The sequence below is a fragment of the Macaca mulatta genome, chromosome 4, assembly GCF_049350105.2.
Source record: "Macaca mulatta isolate MMU2019108-1 chromosome 4, T2T-MMU8v2.0, whole genome shotgun sequence".
In the NCBI taxonomy this organism is placed as follows: domain Eukaryota; kingdom Metazoa; phylum Chordata; class Mammalia; order Primates; family Cercopithecidae; genus Macaca; species Macaca mulatta.
In genome coordinates this window covers 36052994-36068949 of record NC_133409.1, presented here as the reverse complement: position 1 = coordinate 36068949, position 15956 = coordinate 36052994, and the positions used below count along the sequence as shown (strand labels likewise).

At 40.1% G+C, this 15956-nt stretch overlaps 1 protein-coding gene across 33 annotated transcripts in view; it reads left to right on the top strand.

The window, feature by feature from the left end:
• The window catches only part of EPB41L2 (erythrocyte membrane protein band 4.1 like 2), a 227960-nt gene that overhangs the window by 46637 nt on the left and 165367 nt on the right, over window positions 1–15956 (top strand). For 5 of the 33 annotated variants that reach the window (XM_077999422.1, XM_077999416.1, XM_077999407.1 and 2 more), the window contains exon 1: window positions 4983–5031. The exons of the other annotated variants lie outside the window; for them this stretch is intronic. The gene's annotated coding sequence lies outside the window, so the exon portion shown is untranslated. Of the gene's footprint in view, window positions 1–4982; window positions 5032–15956 lie in introns of those variants that run through there. 33 annotated transcript variants of the gene reach the window in all.

Sequence of the window (15956 nt, the reverse complement as noted above, 5' to 3'; positions counted from 1 at the left end):
TAAAGAAAAGGATTCAGAAGTTTGATTCTATTAAAATAAACTTCCTTATAAGAAAATTACCACAGTGAAAAGAAAAGGTTTACACTGGTGTCATGCGTTTGTAAGGCATGTTTGAAAGCCATTGCTAGCAGCTTAGCTCACCTATTCACCTTTCCTTACCAACACAACCCTGATTTTGTGCCCATTTAGAAATAGCTGTCTCATCTGATGTCCTTTAGAGGTCTCAGTGGTGGCCAATGAGATGTGAACTTAGGATTTCTGGGAAAGTTTTACTCCTTGAATATGAAGTCCAGTCTTTCTTCTCCCATGCTTGAAGTGGACGTAATGTTTAGAGCTGCAGCAGCTGTCTTGCAGAGGTGAAAATGAGGCTAGTGTTAAAGACGGCAGAGCAGGAGGGCAAAAGGAGGCTAGTTTCTTGATGACATCCTTGACTGTGTACAACAGCCATGGCTTGCGTACTCCTGTACTTGTGGTCACATGAGAAAAATGACTTGGGTCTATTCTAGCTAGACCTTTAGGTAGCCTTGGCCAAGTGGCAATCCTGTTGAAAATAGCCTATATGCTACAAGGATTAAAAATCTAGATTATATGAACAACTGTTATAAATTAAGAAAAAGGCAGATAACCTAGTAGCAAAATAGAGCATAATTGTACACAGCTCAGAGAACTGGAAACTCAAATGGCCAGTAACCCTGAGTCTCACGAGTAGTTAGGCAAATGTAAGTTAAAATAGAGACGTTTTCATGACCAGCATAATATAAGTATAAAAATACCAATGTTGGGGAAGATTCATTGTTGGTGAGAGCATAAGTTGGCATAACCATCTTGGAGAACAGTTCGGCAGTGTAAAACTGACCATACCATACTAGCTAGCAATTGCATAGGTATATACTCTCGAGATTCCTGTACCTATAGGCGAAGGGAAACTCAGAAGGCATGCTTATTGACGCTTTGATAATAGCAAAACGTTGGAACCAACCTACCCTTCAATTAGGAAAAATAAAGTATATTTTATAACAGAGTACTGTATAGGAGTTAAAATGAGCGAGCTGCATATGAACTATATAGAGCTACATATATTAACATATATGTACTAAAATACAAAAAACTATGAATATGGTGAGAATTTATATAAAATATGAAAACAATAATGAAATTACACGAAGTTCTGTTACCAGCCATTGAGAGATGTGCAAACTCTGATAAATGATTTCTACTTATCAGTGAATTTTCTGGAAGCCTAAACATTGATTTTTAAAATCTAGCCAATGTTAGTTTGTTTTATTCTTAACAAGGTTTTACCAGCTGGGATATTGAAACCACTGAGCTGCTCCTGTTCCAGTGGTATAATGTTAAAATTTAAAGCACTTTGCAACACATATTCATGTATATTTTTATTTAAGTATTCTAATAACTTTATGAGATAATAGGACAGGTAGGATTTTTATTGTAACTCAAATTAAGTGATGGTAGTTGGACTTGAACTTTCCTTTTCTGATGCCTAGTTTGGTTTTTTTTTTTTTTAAATAATAGTTTCATAGTGTTTTTCCAACACACAGTTTAATGTCTAGGTATACTTCATTTATGCAGCGGATTTATTGCTGAAAAAGTGATGTGCAAATAAGTGTTTAGAACAAGTGTTATTTTAAATATAACTAGAGTGGCTTTCTAATTTCAGAGACCCAATGGTGAGTCTTTTAAAGTAAATAATGGCATGCTAATTTATTGTCAGGTTTTGTGTGTGTGTGTGTGTGTGTGTGTGTGTGTGTGTGTGTCAGTCAATATAGTAGTGCTTTTTTTTTTTTTTTTTTTTTTTTTTGGAGACAGAGTCTCCCTGTGTCACCCATGCTGGAGTGTGGTGGCATGATCTCAGCTCACTGCAACCTCCACCTCCCGGGCTCTAGTGATTCTCGTGCCTCAACCTCCCGAGTAGCTGGGATTATGGGCACATGCCATCACCTTAGTATGTACAGGAATCATCCTGGGAATTTATGAAAAACACAACTCTGACCCCCTTGTTTCTCTCTGTTGTTATGTTGGTTTCTTAAGGGCTGTGAGTTTTTCTCATTGATTTTGGTATTCTCCACAGTGACCAGCCTGGTGGAGTGTGTGTGTGTTAGTGTTTCCTTATTAAGTGCTTAATAAGTATTTGCCGGATGATTTCAGGAAGAGCTTCCCAGAAGTGAATACCTGAACAAAATGAATACTGTGTTAATTGTGGATGGAGAATACTAGAAGTAATTTAATGCTCTTTCTAGTGTGTGCTGAAATTTGTTTTCAGTTAAGCTGTTGAGCATTATTTTGAAACATTCTTTTTACTGGAAAGATCATTTAAAAACATGATTATTTTAAATTTCCACAGAAGAATTTTGCTGGAAAAGGTATAACAGAAAATAACTGAATGGAAAAAAATCACATTGTTTCACACAATTATCCCAGGCCAGCTTGGAAGTTACAGTTCTCTTCTCAGAGAAGATTTCTTTAGCCACAAGCTACTGGGAATTGTTCAGCCCATTGGCAGCTACACAGAACACTGCCCTTTTCACCCTATCCAGTACACAAACCTAGACGATTCATAGCTGGAACCTATCTTCAAGAAAGTGATGGCTTTATTGAAGCCAAATGTCCAGACTTTTTCATTTAGACACATGAAGGACCTTCAGTGCTTTTGCCATATAAAAAGTGAACCACAGAGACATTCTTAAAAACAACACCAGGAAACAAATAAAACACCTGAACTTACCGTGTGCAAATTGCAGATGCAGACATAGCCTGTTTGGCAGTAAGTACATCTCTCTATCTTGCTCACTCTATCCCTCTTCAGTACTAGCTGTGTGCTTTTTAATATAGTAACTGTACAATAAATATTAGTTGAATGTAGGTGGAAGTAGGATGAGAATGAACAGAAGTCAGTGACCAATTCTGTATTTTTCATCTCTTTTGTTTTTTAGAAGAGTCCAGTTTTGTTTTAAGATGAGTGTTCTAATAGGGTGAATTTAAAAATGTAACAGTAGTAAAGAGATTCCTTAATTGCCCATTTAGTTTGATTTTAAGTAAATCTTTCCCAGGCTGAAGTTTTCTACTATGGGCCAGGAAACCCATGTTTAAACTGTGAATTTGAGTGCTTTATCTTCTTATGCCAGATCTCTGGATAACGTTGGCCTAGTTGTTCTGTTGTTGTTTACTTATTCGAAAGTTATTCTTGTGAAGATGTGGACTATTAACTCAAGAAATCTGTGTTTTTGCTTTTTGGTGATTGTCTTACAGGCTATTTTATGATAGTGATGAACAGCACACAAAACTCCTTCAGACCCTCCCGAGTGAGTTTCCAACACAGACTCTTTCTTCTTGCTCTTTCCACAGATGCTGTCTCATAAGTAGTATCAAATACAGATGTAGTTTGATGATGCTGATAAGCTGATAAACAATAATGTGAAATCTCTTTGATATTCTGTTTTGTTTATGGAGATGAAAGATAGCCTGGTTTACTAACATTTTGTTAAGGCAAGCAGTGAATGAAAGCATGTTTACAGTTGGTTCCTGCTCCACTGTGCAGTTTATTTAAGTAGGAAAAATTACCTAAAATAACAAGGTGTGCCTTTTGTACCTAGATATAGCCAAGCAGGTCTCTTTACCTACCAGACATCCAAACATTTTTCTTTGAATTTCTATTTTGAATTCCTTGGTTTGCTTCCCGGATTTCTTCCCTGTGTAATCTAGAGGATTTATTATGGTGGAATAATTTAAAGTGTGCCTTTGAAAAGAAGTTCTGAATTTGAGCATATTTTACATTAGTGTTTATGTTGGACTCTGACTGAAAAATACTCTTTTATCTCCTCTTGAATCGAAGTGTAATGGGTCTTGTGTAATTGAATCGAGGTTCCTTTGCTTATCATTTTTGTGTATGTGGTTTTTGGACAGTTTCTGAAATTGTACCCTTTTGGAGAGGTTGCCTTTGCGTCATTATTGGAACTTGTTTGCAGTTGCAAGTCGTTTTTGGAGACAGAAAACGTCCCTTGGAAAATATTGTGCTGATTTTTTTTTTTTTCCTCCAATCTATGAATTGTGGAACTTGGGTCACAGATTGAATTTTGGCATTCAACTCTCCCAGGACAGGGTAGTATCCAGCTTCATTTTGTGAGTGATTGCAGATGCCTTTTTACCATTTGGACTTTCTTGTGTTCTAAATAAATGACCAGTCTGTGAAATTTTAAGCCAAATGGGATACAAAGGGATTCCTGGTTTTCAAAGGGTCGTCTTTAATTTTGCATTTAAAAGGCAGTATTGGCTTCATTTTTAGAAATTAAATACATTATAGCTGTTGCATAATTTGCCACCTCCTACCCTCACCTCCCCTTAAATAATTGAAGGAGAAAAATGTGGGTTGATTTTGTATACTTGAATAAGAAAGCTGAGAAGAACTTCAGCTTCATCCTGTGACCTGCTCAAATGTCTTTATGTGATCTATAATATTGTAGAAAAACCTCAGATTCAAATGAAAGATATAGTGAGTGAGTGGGCTGCCTGAGTTTTGTTTTAATCACACCTATTTTAACTATTTATTTGAAACATGGCAAGTTGAGAATAGTGGGACACCAAGGCACAGTTAAGCATCAGGAAATAGCTTCACGTGTTGCCCATTGCATTCTTGACAATTGGGATAAAACAGAAACAGCTGTGATTCCGAATGCCCTATAAATTTCAAATGTTGGTGTAGCACACTTTATGAGCTGATTTAATAAATAACCACCCGTATGTCTTTGGTGACTTGCTTTCAATTTTCTTTACAAAAATGCAGAATATTTGGGGCCCTTTCTTAATGCTAAATGAAAAGTTGTGTGCATTTGGCTCTGTAAAGCAAAGTAGCCTTGAGACATGGGCTCGCCTAGAAATTGACTCCATTTTTGTGGGAGAACGGGTGAAAAGGGCAGTTTCCTGTGTTGCTGCCAAAAGGTCTGAACAATTTGTAGTAGCTTGTGGCTAGAAAACAACTTCTGTGAGGCAAAAACAGCAACTCTAAACTGGCTCTGGGTATGTGTGAGAAAATACTCTTTTTTCTACTTGATTATTAGGCTTCATAGAAAATTTCTTTTACAAAGTGAATTTTTAATCTCAACTCCTTGAAAATGGTATTTTAGCTGATTTGGTTAAAAGTCTGGGGAAATATATTTGGAGTTCGTGCTAGTGGGAAATAATGTGATACTTTAAAAAAAAAGTAGCGTTTGTATTTTGCTTTTATTATGGCCATGTGCTTGGTTGGTAATCCATGTTTTTCTCCTGCCTTAAGAGCGAAGTGAATTTTGGCATCTTAGGCATGTATTTTACAGGATTGGGTCTTACGTTTTTTTTTTTTTTTTTTTTTTTCTTCAGTTAACTGACTAAAAGTGTGTTTTCTTTGTAGTTCCACTTGGGCAATGTCTTCCATTTTGTAGTAAAAGCATGTTAACAAAATATTATGTATAACTACTGGTAATTGCCATTTATTATTACTTATAGTGTGCCAGACACTGTGCTCATGTTCTTACATTGGTTACACCTTTTACTTGTCTGGATAGGGGAAATAGCTTAGAGAGGGTGTTATGTAGATAGAAGATGGTTGGAACCAGGATTTGGAGTCCTGTCTATGTGTTGCTAATTATTATTAATACAAAATAGTTACTATTACAGATGTTCATTTTGTAGAATCAAATCAGATGATTTGTTACTATTACAGATGTTCATTTTGTAGAATCAAATTAAAGAGGATTCTTGTAGAATGGGCTTGGATATATGGAATGAAGATAGAGTTGGTTTGACTTGGTTTTAACGTTTTCACTAAACTCTGTCTTTGTTGCACTTTCACCATACCTGAGCACCTGTGTACTTAATCATTTAATGTAATTTTGCGGTCTCAGCAATTAGCATCACATACACACAATCATGTTTTTATTAAATGCTGCAGACTTTGCTTTGCTTTACTTTGTTGGACTTAATTTTGATTTTTTTTCCCTCTTCTGTTGGGGATATCTATTGGCTTTTCGTTAAAATGCAGGCAGTAGCCCAATAAGGCATAATCTTTTCCTTATCTCAATATTTTGTCCTATTCATCAACATCAGTTTCTTCTTCATTGTATAGTTAATAAGGAGCCTGATGTTCATCATCTAGTATGGTGGTTCCCAGCCCAGGTGACGTTCCCTAGGGAACATTTTTTATTTCCACGACTTGAGGGTGTGCTAGTGGTATCTAGTGTGTGGCAGCCAGCTGTGCTGCTAAACATCCTACAGTTCACAGGGACAGCTTCTCACAATAAAATGTTGATAGTGTGGAGGTTGAGAAACCATGACTTAGCTAACACAGGGCCTAGGCTAAATCTAATCCATTAGAAGCTCTGACTTCATGAGATTTTTTTTCATAACAAAACAACTCAGTAGTAACTAGGGAAGCTCCCCCCACCCCCATCCAGAGTCTCCCTCTGTTGCCCAGTCTGGAGTACAGTGGCTCAGTCTCGGCTCACTGCAGATTCTGCATCCTGGGTTAAAGTGATTCTCATACCTCAGCCTCCCAAGTAGCTGGAACTACAGGCATGTGCCACCATGCCCAGCTAATTTTTATATTTTTGGTAGAGATGGGGTATTGCCATGTTGGCCAGGCTGGTCTCGAACTCTTGACCTCAGTTGAGCCACCTACCTTGGTCTCCCAAAGTGCTGGATTATAGGCTTGAGCCACTGTGCTTGGCCTGGAAAGTTTTTCTCTTCTAGAGATGCAGGAAGAATATATCCATCTGCTTTCTCACCCCGTCCTAACTTAACACCCATTTACTGTACACTGGATTCTCTTTCACTTGCTTCCTATCTTCACCCCTACTTAGGGGAGGTCACACTTTAAACTGATATCTGCCATTCCATTAGCCATGATAGCTGACTGCCTGTTAAGAGTTGTACCTGAACTACCTTGGCTTGGGGTGGGAGAGAAGCCAAAGAATGAAAGGGATACCCACCAAAGATAAATTTCACTTAAGACAGTTTCGGCTTGGATGAAGGTCCTAGTATGCCTCTCAGAATTATATTGAGTGCCAGAGAATGCAGTTGTGATTAAGACATAAGTTTGAAGTACATGTCTGTAGAGTCAAGTGTTGATTTGTAAATTGAAAGCCGAAATACGATGGTTACATGGAATTTTCAGAAGATCTTGAAAAGAAGAAACTTCTCAGTTAATATCTAAAAAATATCCACCTTGTTAGTAGAAAAATGGACTGATTTATTACCTTGGAAGTTCTTGGGGCTACACTTTGTGATTTTGACCAAATTTGAAAAGTTGAAAAGAGCAACTTGTAGTGGTCTTTTATGCTTGATGCCTTTGCAGGTCCTTGGGAATCTGTACCTCCTTTCTTCCCTCCATCCTTTATGAATGGCTCCCATTTTATCCTACTCCATCTTCTGTTCTTATGCTACTTTGCATATGGCTTTCTGTAGATAGTTCTCAGAATGGATTATAATTATGCACTTACTCCCTGTGTCCCTTACTGGGCTATGATGTCCTGGCACAGTGCTCATTACATCATAGCCAGATTCCTACATTTTGAGTGAATGAATGGTGGAGGAGAAGGAGCAGCATAAACATCTTAGCAGTCTTAACACTGAATAAGGGGAAATGGTTGGTAGGATGATGAAAAGTCAGGGTGCTGAGGAGGGCGCCTGAGTAAGTGAAGGTAGGAATTGTTGCCGTAGCTTGATCTTCTTGGTGCTGTGCACGTTCCTTTTTGATGCTGGAGGTCTGGATGAGTAAGGCTAGGAGGCTGGCAGGCTAGCGTGTGGTCTTGGCTATATCTACAGGTCCAAGAGGTGTTTACGTTTTTCACCTGAGGTTCCTCCAAGCTGAAGAAAGATCTGCCTATTTGCTGGTATGTGGATTTAAACACTCAAGTCCGAGTATTTTTAAAAAATTGATTATTTAATTCTAGCCAGGTACAGTGGCTCATGCCTGTAATTCCAGCACTTTGGGAGGCTGAGGCGGGAGGATCACTTGAGGTCAGGAGTTTGAGACCAGCCTGGCCAATATGGTGAAACCTTGTCTCTATTAAAAATACAAAACTTAGCTGGGCATGGTGGCGTGTATCCATAATCCCAGCTACTTCGGAGGCTGAGACACGAGAATTGCTTGAACCCAGGAGGCGGAGGTTGCAGCGGGCCAAGATTGAGCCACTGTACTCCAGCCTGGGCGACAGAGTGAAACTGCATTTTGAAAAAAAAAAAAATTAATTCTTTATTTCTATCAGGAAGAAAGGGGTTTCAAAGCAATAGAAATGGCCCTTGATGTCCTGCAGTGATTGTAAAATGACAGCACTCTTGTAGCACCTGGAATTCTGGGCTGTGCTTCTTACAGTCTCTTTGGGCAGACATGCTTCCTTAGCCTTCACTTCTACTGGCCCTTGAATTTGAAGAAACACAGCTTCATTTTACTATGGGGTTTATATGCTTATGTGCATTGGTGTTACCATTAGTGACTTGGGTTAGAATAAATAGTAACTCTATAATGTACATGTTTTGGTTTTGTTGAATTACATGAAAGCATTTATTAGACACTTGAGTTCAATCTAGAGATAATTGTGGGAAAAGCTGTTTCATTCAGCGAAAGGCCCACTAACAGCGCATTGTTGCTTATCACTTGTGGCCATGTCATTGGACTTGTCCCTGGCAAATTGAACATGTCTGATTGCACAGATGTTTGCATGGTTGAACAAATTATATTTGGACAATAAACTGTTATGCCTATCGGTGATTAGGGAGGCAGGACATAGTTGCGTATGGACTACTTTGGTAAGAGAATTAAGAGAGAATATTACCAAACATTTTCATAAAAGGGGAGAAAACAAAAGCACTTTTTGAGAGTAAATTTCCTTGTATTCTTTAATGGTTATGTGGCCTTAAACTTATTAATATTACTGGGGCAGATTTACCTTTTTTTCTAAATGACTAGTTTTTTTGGTGGGGGCGTGGGTAACAGTTAGTTAAACAGAATGTTAGATTTTTCCTATTGGAGGATAGCTGTAGTTGGATTGTGGCTGAGAACATGGGAACATCCAATTACTAGTGTTACATATTTTTAAGTCTATAATTTTTTTTGCTTTATGTACAGGTGTGAAATATGTACAGGTGTGAAATAAGTTTCTAAGAGCCTGGAAGTATGGATTGAGTAGAGAATTCTCATAGGATTTCTGAGGATCGCTAAGGGTCTGTGTATTAGTCTGTTCTCATGCTGCTATGAACAAATACCCGAGACTGGGTAATTTATAAGGAAAAGAGGTTTAATTGACTCACAGTTCCACATGGCTGGGGAAGCCTCAGGAAGCTTACAATCATGGTGGAAGGCAGCTCTTCACAGGGCAGCAGGAGAGTGAATGAGTGCCAACTGAAGGGGGAAGCCTCTTATAAAGCCATCAGATCTCGTGAGCACTCACTCACTATCACAAGAACAGCATGGGGTAACTGCCCCCATGATTCGCTTATCTGCATCTGGCCCGACCCTTTACACATGGGGATTATTACAATTCAAGGTGAGATTGGAGTGGGGACACAGAGGCAAACCATATAATTCCAACCCGGTCCCTCCCAAATCTCATATCCTCACATTTCAAAACACAATCATGTCCTTCCAACAATCCCCCAAAGTCTTAACTCATTCCAGCATTAATTTAGAAGTCCAAGTCCAAAGTCTTATCTGAGACAAGGCAAGTCCCTTCAGCCTATGAGCCTGTAAATCAAAAGCAAGTTAGTTACTCCTAGATAAAATGGGAGTACAGGCATTTGGTATTTACCATTCCAAATGGGAGAAATTGGCCAAAACAAAGGGGCTACAGGCCCCATGCAAGTCTGAAATCCGATAGGGCAGTAATTAAACCTTAAAGTTCCAAAATGATATCCTTTGACTCCATGTCTCACATCTAGGTCACGCTGATGCAAGAGGTGGACTCCCATGGCCTTGGGCAGCTCTGCCCCTGTGGCTTTGCAGGGTACAGCCCCACTCCTGGCTGCTTTAATGGGCTTGCATTGAGTGTCTATGGCTTTTCCAGGCACACGGTGCAAGCTGTTGGTGAATCTACCATTCTGGGGTCTGGAGGACAGCAGCCATCTTCTCACAGCTCCACCAAGCAGTGCCCCAGTGGGGACTCTGTGTGGGCCTCTAACCTTATATTTCCCTTCCACACTGCCCTAGCAGAGGTTCTTTCTGAGGGCTCCACTCCTGCAGCAAACTTCTGCCTAGACATCCAGCTGTTTCCATACATCCTCCGAAAGCTAGGTGGAAGTTCCCAAACCTCAATTTTTAACTTCTGCATACCCACAAGGTCAACACCATGTGGATGCCACCAAGGCTTGGGGCTTGCACCTCTGAAACAATGGCCTGAGCTGTACCTTGGCCCCTTTTAGCCACCACAGCTGGAGCTGAAGCAGCTGGGATGTAGGGCACATGTCCAGAGGCTGCACAGAGCAGCAGGCCCTGGGCCCAGCCCACAAAACCATTTTTTCCCTCCTGGGCTTCTGGGCCTGTGATGGGAAGCGGCTGTTGTGAAGGTCTCTGACATATCCTGGAGACATTTTTCCCATTGTCTTGGGATTAACATTGGCTCCTTGTTACTCATGCATATTTCTGCAGCCAGTTTGTATTTCTCCCCAGAAAATCGGTGTTTCTTTTTTATTGTATTGTGAGGCTGCAAATTTTCCAAACTTTTATGCTCTGCTTCTGTTTTAAACATAAATTCAAATTTTAAACCATCTCTTTGTGAACACATAAAACTGAATACTTTCAGAATAATCCAGGTCACATCTTGAATGCTTTGCTGCCTGGAAATTTCTTCCATCAGATACCCTAAGTAGTCTCTCTTAAGTTCAAAGTTCCACAGATCTCAAGGGCGGGGGCAAAATGTCACCAGTCTCTTTGCTAAAGCATAGCAAGAGTGACCTTTACTCCAGTTCCCAACAAGTTCCTCATCTCCATCTGAGACCACCTCAGCTTGGACTTCATTACCCATATTAGTATCAGCATTTTGGTCTAAGCCATTCAACAAGTCTCTAGGAGGTTCCAAACTTTCCCACATTTTCCTATCTTCTTCTGAGTCCTCCTAACTGTTCCAACCTCTGCCTGTTACCCATTTCCAAAGTTGCTTCCACATTTTTGGGTATCTTTACAGCAGCACCTCACTCCTGGTACCAGTTTACTGTATTAGTCCGTTTTCATGCTGCTATAAAGAAATGCCCAAGACTGGGTAATTTTTAAAGGAAAAAGTTTAATTGACTCACAGTTCCACTTGGCTGGGAAGACCTCAGGAAACAAAGTTATGGTGGAAGACACCTCTTCACAGGGCGGCAGGAGAGAGAATGAGTGCTGAGTGAAGGGGGAAGCCCCTTATAAAACTATCACATCTTGTGAGAACTCACTATCGTGAGAACAGCATGGGGGAAACTGCCCACCTGGTCCTGCCCTTGACACACAGGGATTATTACAATTCAAGGTGAGATCTGAGTGGGGACACAGAGCCAAACCATATCAGTCTGCTTAAAGTTTGTGGCTGTGAATTTATATTGAGAAAAGTTATTGTGGCTATTTTCATTTTGACTGCTTGAGTGCACATCTGAAGTAAGGCCAAGTTAAATGTAACCATAAAGAAGGGGAGTGTGCTGGAGGTAGGGCGGGGCAATGGAGTTAAGATGTGATTGGGGCCCATGGGATCCAAGCTGCTTAAGGAAGGGAGTGAAGATTGGGGCGCTGGGAAGGTGGTATGGGCATAGGATCCTCAGCGTTACAGAATTGTTGGAGAAGAGAGATTGAGCTGGAAAGATAGATATTCAGAGGTTGGGGTGCATGAAATGAGATAATTATATAGAATAATAAGTCTAGGGCAGGATTTTTCAAAACCTAATATTAGAGAGTCATGACTAGCATTTTAAAAAAATGCTAAAAAATCTAACTCCTATGGAACTTTTAATGAATCTTTTTTTTTTTTTTTTTGAGATAGAGTCTCACTCTGTCACCTAGTCTGGAGTTCAGTGGTGTGATCTTGGCTCACTGCAACCTCTGCCTCCTGGGTTCAAGCGATTATCCTGCCTTAGCCTCCCAAATAGCTGGAAATACAGGCACGTGCCACCACACTCGGCTAAATTTTTTTTTTGTTTTCAGTAGAGACAGGGTTTTGTCATTGACTAGGCTGGTCTCAAACTCCTGACCTCAAGTGATCTGCCTGCCTCGGCTTCTCAAAGTGCTGGGATTACAGGCGCGAGCCACCGTGCCCGTCCTTAAGTGAATTTAAAAAGAAGTTGGTCGGGTGCAGTGGCTCATGCCTGTAATCCCAGCACTTTGGGAGGCTGAGGCAGGCGGATCATTTGAGGTTAGGAGTTTGAGACCAGCCTGGCCAACATAGTGAAACCTCGTCTCTACTAAAAAATACAAAAATTAGCCGGGTGTGGTGGTGGGCGCCTGTAATCCCAGCTACTCAGGAGGCTGAGGCGTGAGAATCGCTTGAACCTGGGAGGCAGAGGTTGCAGTGAGCCAAGATCAAGCCAGTGCACTTCAGCATGGGTGACAGAGCGAAACAAAAAAAAAAATTCCAAAAGAAAACCTAACACACAACAAGGAGGATTCCTCTTTGGGAAAGGAAAGAAATAAGGAAGGGGAGGAAAGAGATGCCCCTTTTTTTCTGGCTGAGGCAATCTGCTGTCAGGGAGAAGGCTTTTTGAGTGGAAGGGTTGGGGCTAGATTTAGCATGAATTCTCGAAGCTTAGCCTTGAGTCTTGATCAGGGTGATCACATAGTCATTTAAAGATGTTGTTTTCATTAAAACTGGGTGTGTTTACTGTGCATTTGTGAACTGGGTTGGGATGTAAATATTTCCCTCTGGGTCACAGTTGGAAAAATTTGAAAGCGAGTTCTTGGGGCATGACCGTGGGAATGGGTAACTGAGATAGTGAGAAGAACAGGATCACTGAGATTTGCCTTTTAAGTAGGAATGCATACACACTCGCATAGTCCTCTGCCCTGTGCCTTATAGAAAGGAGCAAGAATATGGGTAATAACCAAAAACTGTTTACATTTGGAATACATCATATACGTGAAGGCTTGGCTTGAGATTCCGGCTCCCCCCCAACACTCCCTTTTCCACTGACTTTAAACATTGTAGAGTGGTGGGGAAAAGCATGGTCCAGAGATACTGGTTGAACTTCTGGCTCCACCCAGATAGCTCCAGCTTATTGTCAGACTGGGAGAAATAGATTAGACAAATGTCAGGGTCTGGGGCATCTCTAAGATCTTGTGTCTGTAAAAGCTGTGCAATAAGGAGAGGGGACTTTTGATGTGCTTTGGGTCACAGGGAGAGAGCTTTCTGGAACGTAGTTATGTCGTTGCCTACAAAACATATCACCAACAGTAGATAATTGAAAACTGACTAATTTTCAGAGGGTTGTGAAGGTAAAAAAAAAAAACTCTGTAAAAGATCAAGTAAGCACCATCTTGGGAATTGCAAGATAGAAGTTGCAGCTTCTTCCTTTTTCTGTTGTCTTGACTACTTTAAATATATCTATATTAGCATTGACGTCTGAGTGTGATTTTTGCCTTTGCCTTTGGAATGTAAGTAAAAACAGACAAACATATTGGGGCTTTTCTTACCCATTTCTTGATTGTTATGGATAATAAAATCTTGATAGATAGTTGCAAAGCTTTATGTTGCTTTCTAGACTGAATTTGGAAGGTGAAGAGTCTGGTTTCTCTTTGTACATGACCGTCCTGGACAGATGTTGGCAGTGGGAAGCAGGAGGGCTACATTTGGTGGCTCCTAAAAAGGAAGGGAAAGGTGACTGGGAGTTGTGTAGTGGGGAGTTGGGTGATTTGGGCAGAGGCTTAGATTTCTGTAGCCCTTCACCACTAGTCTGTTAGAGTTCAGAGTTCACATCCCATCTCCTTTTCAGGCACCCCATTTCTGGGTGGGCTCCTTGCTGGAGGAGTGGCGGGGGTCAGGATTCAAAATTGCACTGTCTGGTGTGAATGGAGAGTGCACTTCTTCCTCTGGAGAGCATATGTGTGCTAGTCAGAACTCCTTATTGCATGCTTTCCTTAGAAGTGTTGTTAGGATTTGTGGTTTTCAAGTACTTTCAGGTGTGTTAATAGATTAATTGATCTTCCTTCGGTAGGCCTAGGGAATTAATACTCCCTTTAATGACTGTTTCTGTAAAGAGAGAAAATAATAACAGTAGCTAACATTTATTTAGTGTTTATGTCAAGAAACTGTTATTCTACCTGCCTTGTTTTAGATTTCCTTAACCTCATTTTGCAGATTGAGGATTGAAGCTTACACCCCCAGGTTCACTTTTGTCATTCCCTGTCGGTCTCACTCCCCCACTGTGCCCACCCCTTCTTCAATCAAGCCTTCACTACATCTGTTGTTGGGGAGGATGCATAGTTCTTTTTCCAAGCTGGTGACTCAAAATCAGGCTTTTGGAATACAACCTATCATGAATCAGGGACTGTCTATAGATAGGCATGCAGAAGGAGTCGTTCACAGGCCTGCCAGATATTAAATAAAGGTTTAGAGCTGTAAAGTTTGGCCTTCCAAGGATGATCCTTGACAATATTTGATGCTATGTTCTATAAAAAGTTTAAAGCTGATAAATTGTAAGTACAGGGCTTCCTAAGCAGAGCCAGTCAAATGTGAGTGTGTTTTATGTTCAGCAGCGTTGGGTGGGCTCAGAGATTCAAGCTGCAAGCTTCATTCCAGGGACAGTTCAGACCCATGGCTGGTAATGACATCACCTCCACAGGTGCCAAATTATTCTCCTCTTTTTTCTGATGTTACCTGCCCATGCTTTTGAAAAAAGGAAAAAGAAAATGTTTAAGTACCACTGGGAGATTTTGTTGTGAAAGTAAGTATGAAATCCAGTTCTGGGCGTGTGTGAAGTAGGGAGATGACAGTATGATGGTTTTTGAAAACCATACAGTTCCAGAAATTCCAGTTTTAGGTTACTTGCGTTCAGTCACTCCCAAGAGGTTTTTGTGAGGAGGGGGTGGGGTGGAGAAAGGGATTTTAGACTAGGTGAGAAAAGTAGTAGTGTAAAAACAAAGTTGTGGGTTTGCCCCTTCTCTTTTCCCCCTAATTGAAGACTGGGCTTACAGTGTTTCTAAGACAACTCTGATTGGCAGTGTATTTCGAAGAGGCTGAAGAGCTCTGATTCAAAATGTCAAGCTTGGATTCAAAGGATTGGATCTTTTTATATGTTTATTAACTAGAATTGGAAATAGCATAAATAATAAAATGAGAGCTGGCCTCATTTCCACCTTCACTGTTAATATTATATTGTTTTTATCTTTGTACCCTACATTCATGGCTTATGGAATAAATCTTTAAGTAAACACATATTTTTGTACATTTCACAAAGTGAGGCTCATATTCTGATTTTGTTGTCATTTTCCACTCAGTGTTATTTTGTGTGCTCTTTGCAATGCCAAGTGATTTTTTTTTTTTTTTGAAATGTAGAATTTTATAACTAAGTGATGCTTAAAAAGAGATAACTAATCCCTCCTCCTTTAATTTTACTGATAGGAAATTTAGTAAAGTGAAATAAAATAACTTGCTTAAAACTACTATTGTTTTCATAACTGGAATTACAATTGGTTCCACCTATTCCAGAACATTTTTCACTATACCACTCTGCCTGTTTTACTTTATCTACTGGGGAAAATGCATAAAGTATTGTTTTCCTCTAGGAGGACTTAAAAGATCATTGACCCCGAGGGTTAAATCTATCTAATTATAACTTTGAGTGAAAAACTGAGACCACCCAAACACAGCTGTTTAGTTAATTTGGCCCGAGCAATTGGAAGAAGTTTGAAAACCATTATGATGTGGCTGGATTGTTGCCATTTTAGGGTTATTTGATATGAACCTGAAAGGAATAGAGGTTAAAAACACACAGCCATATCTGAAGTATTTCTCTTC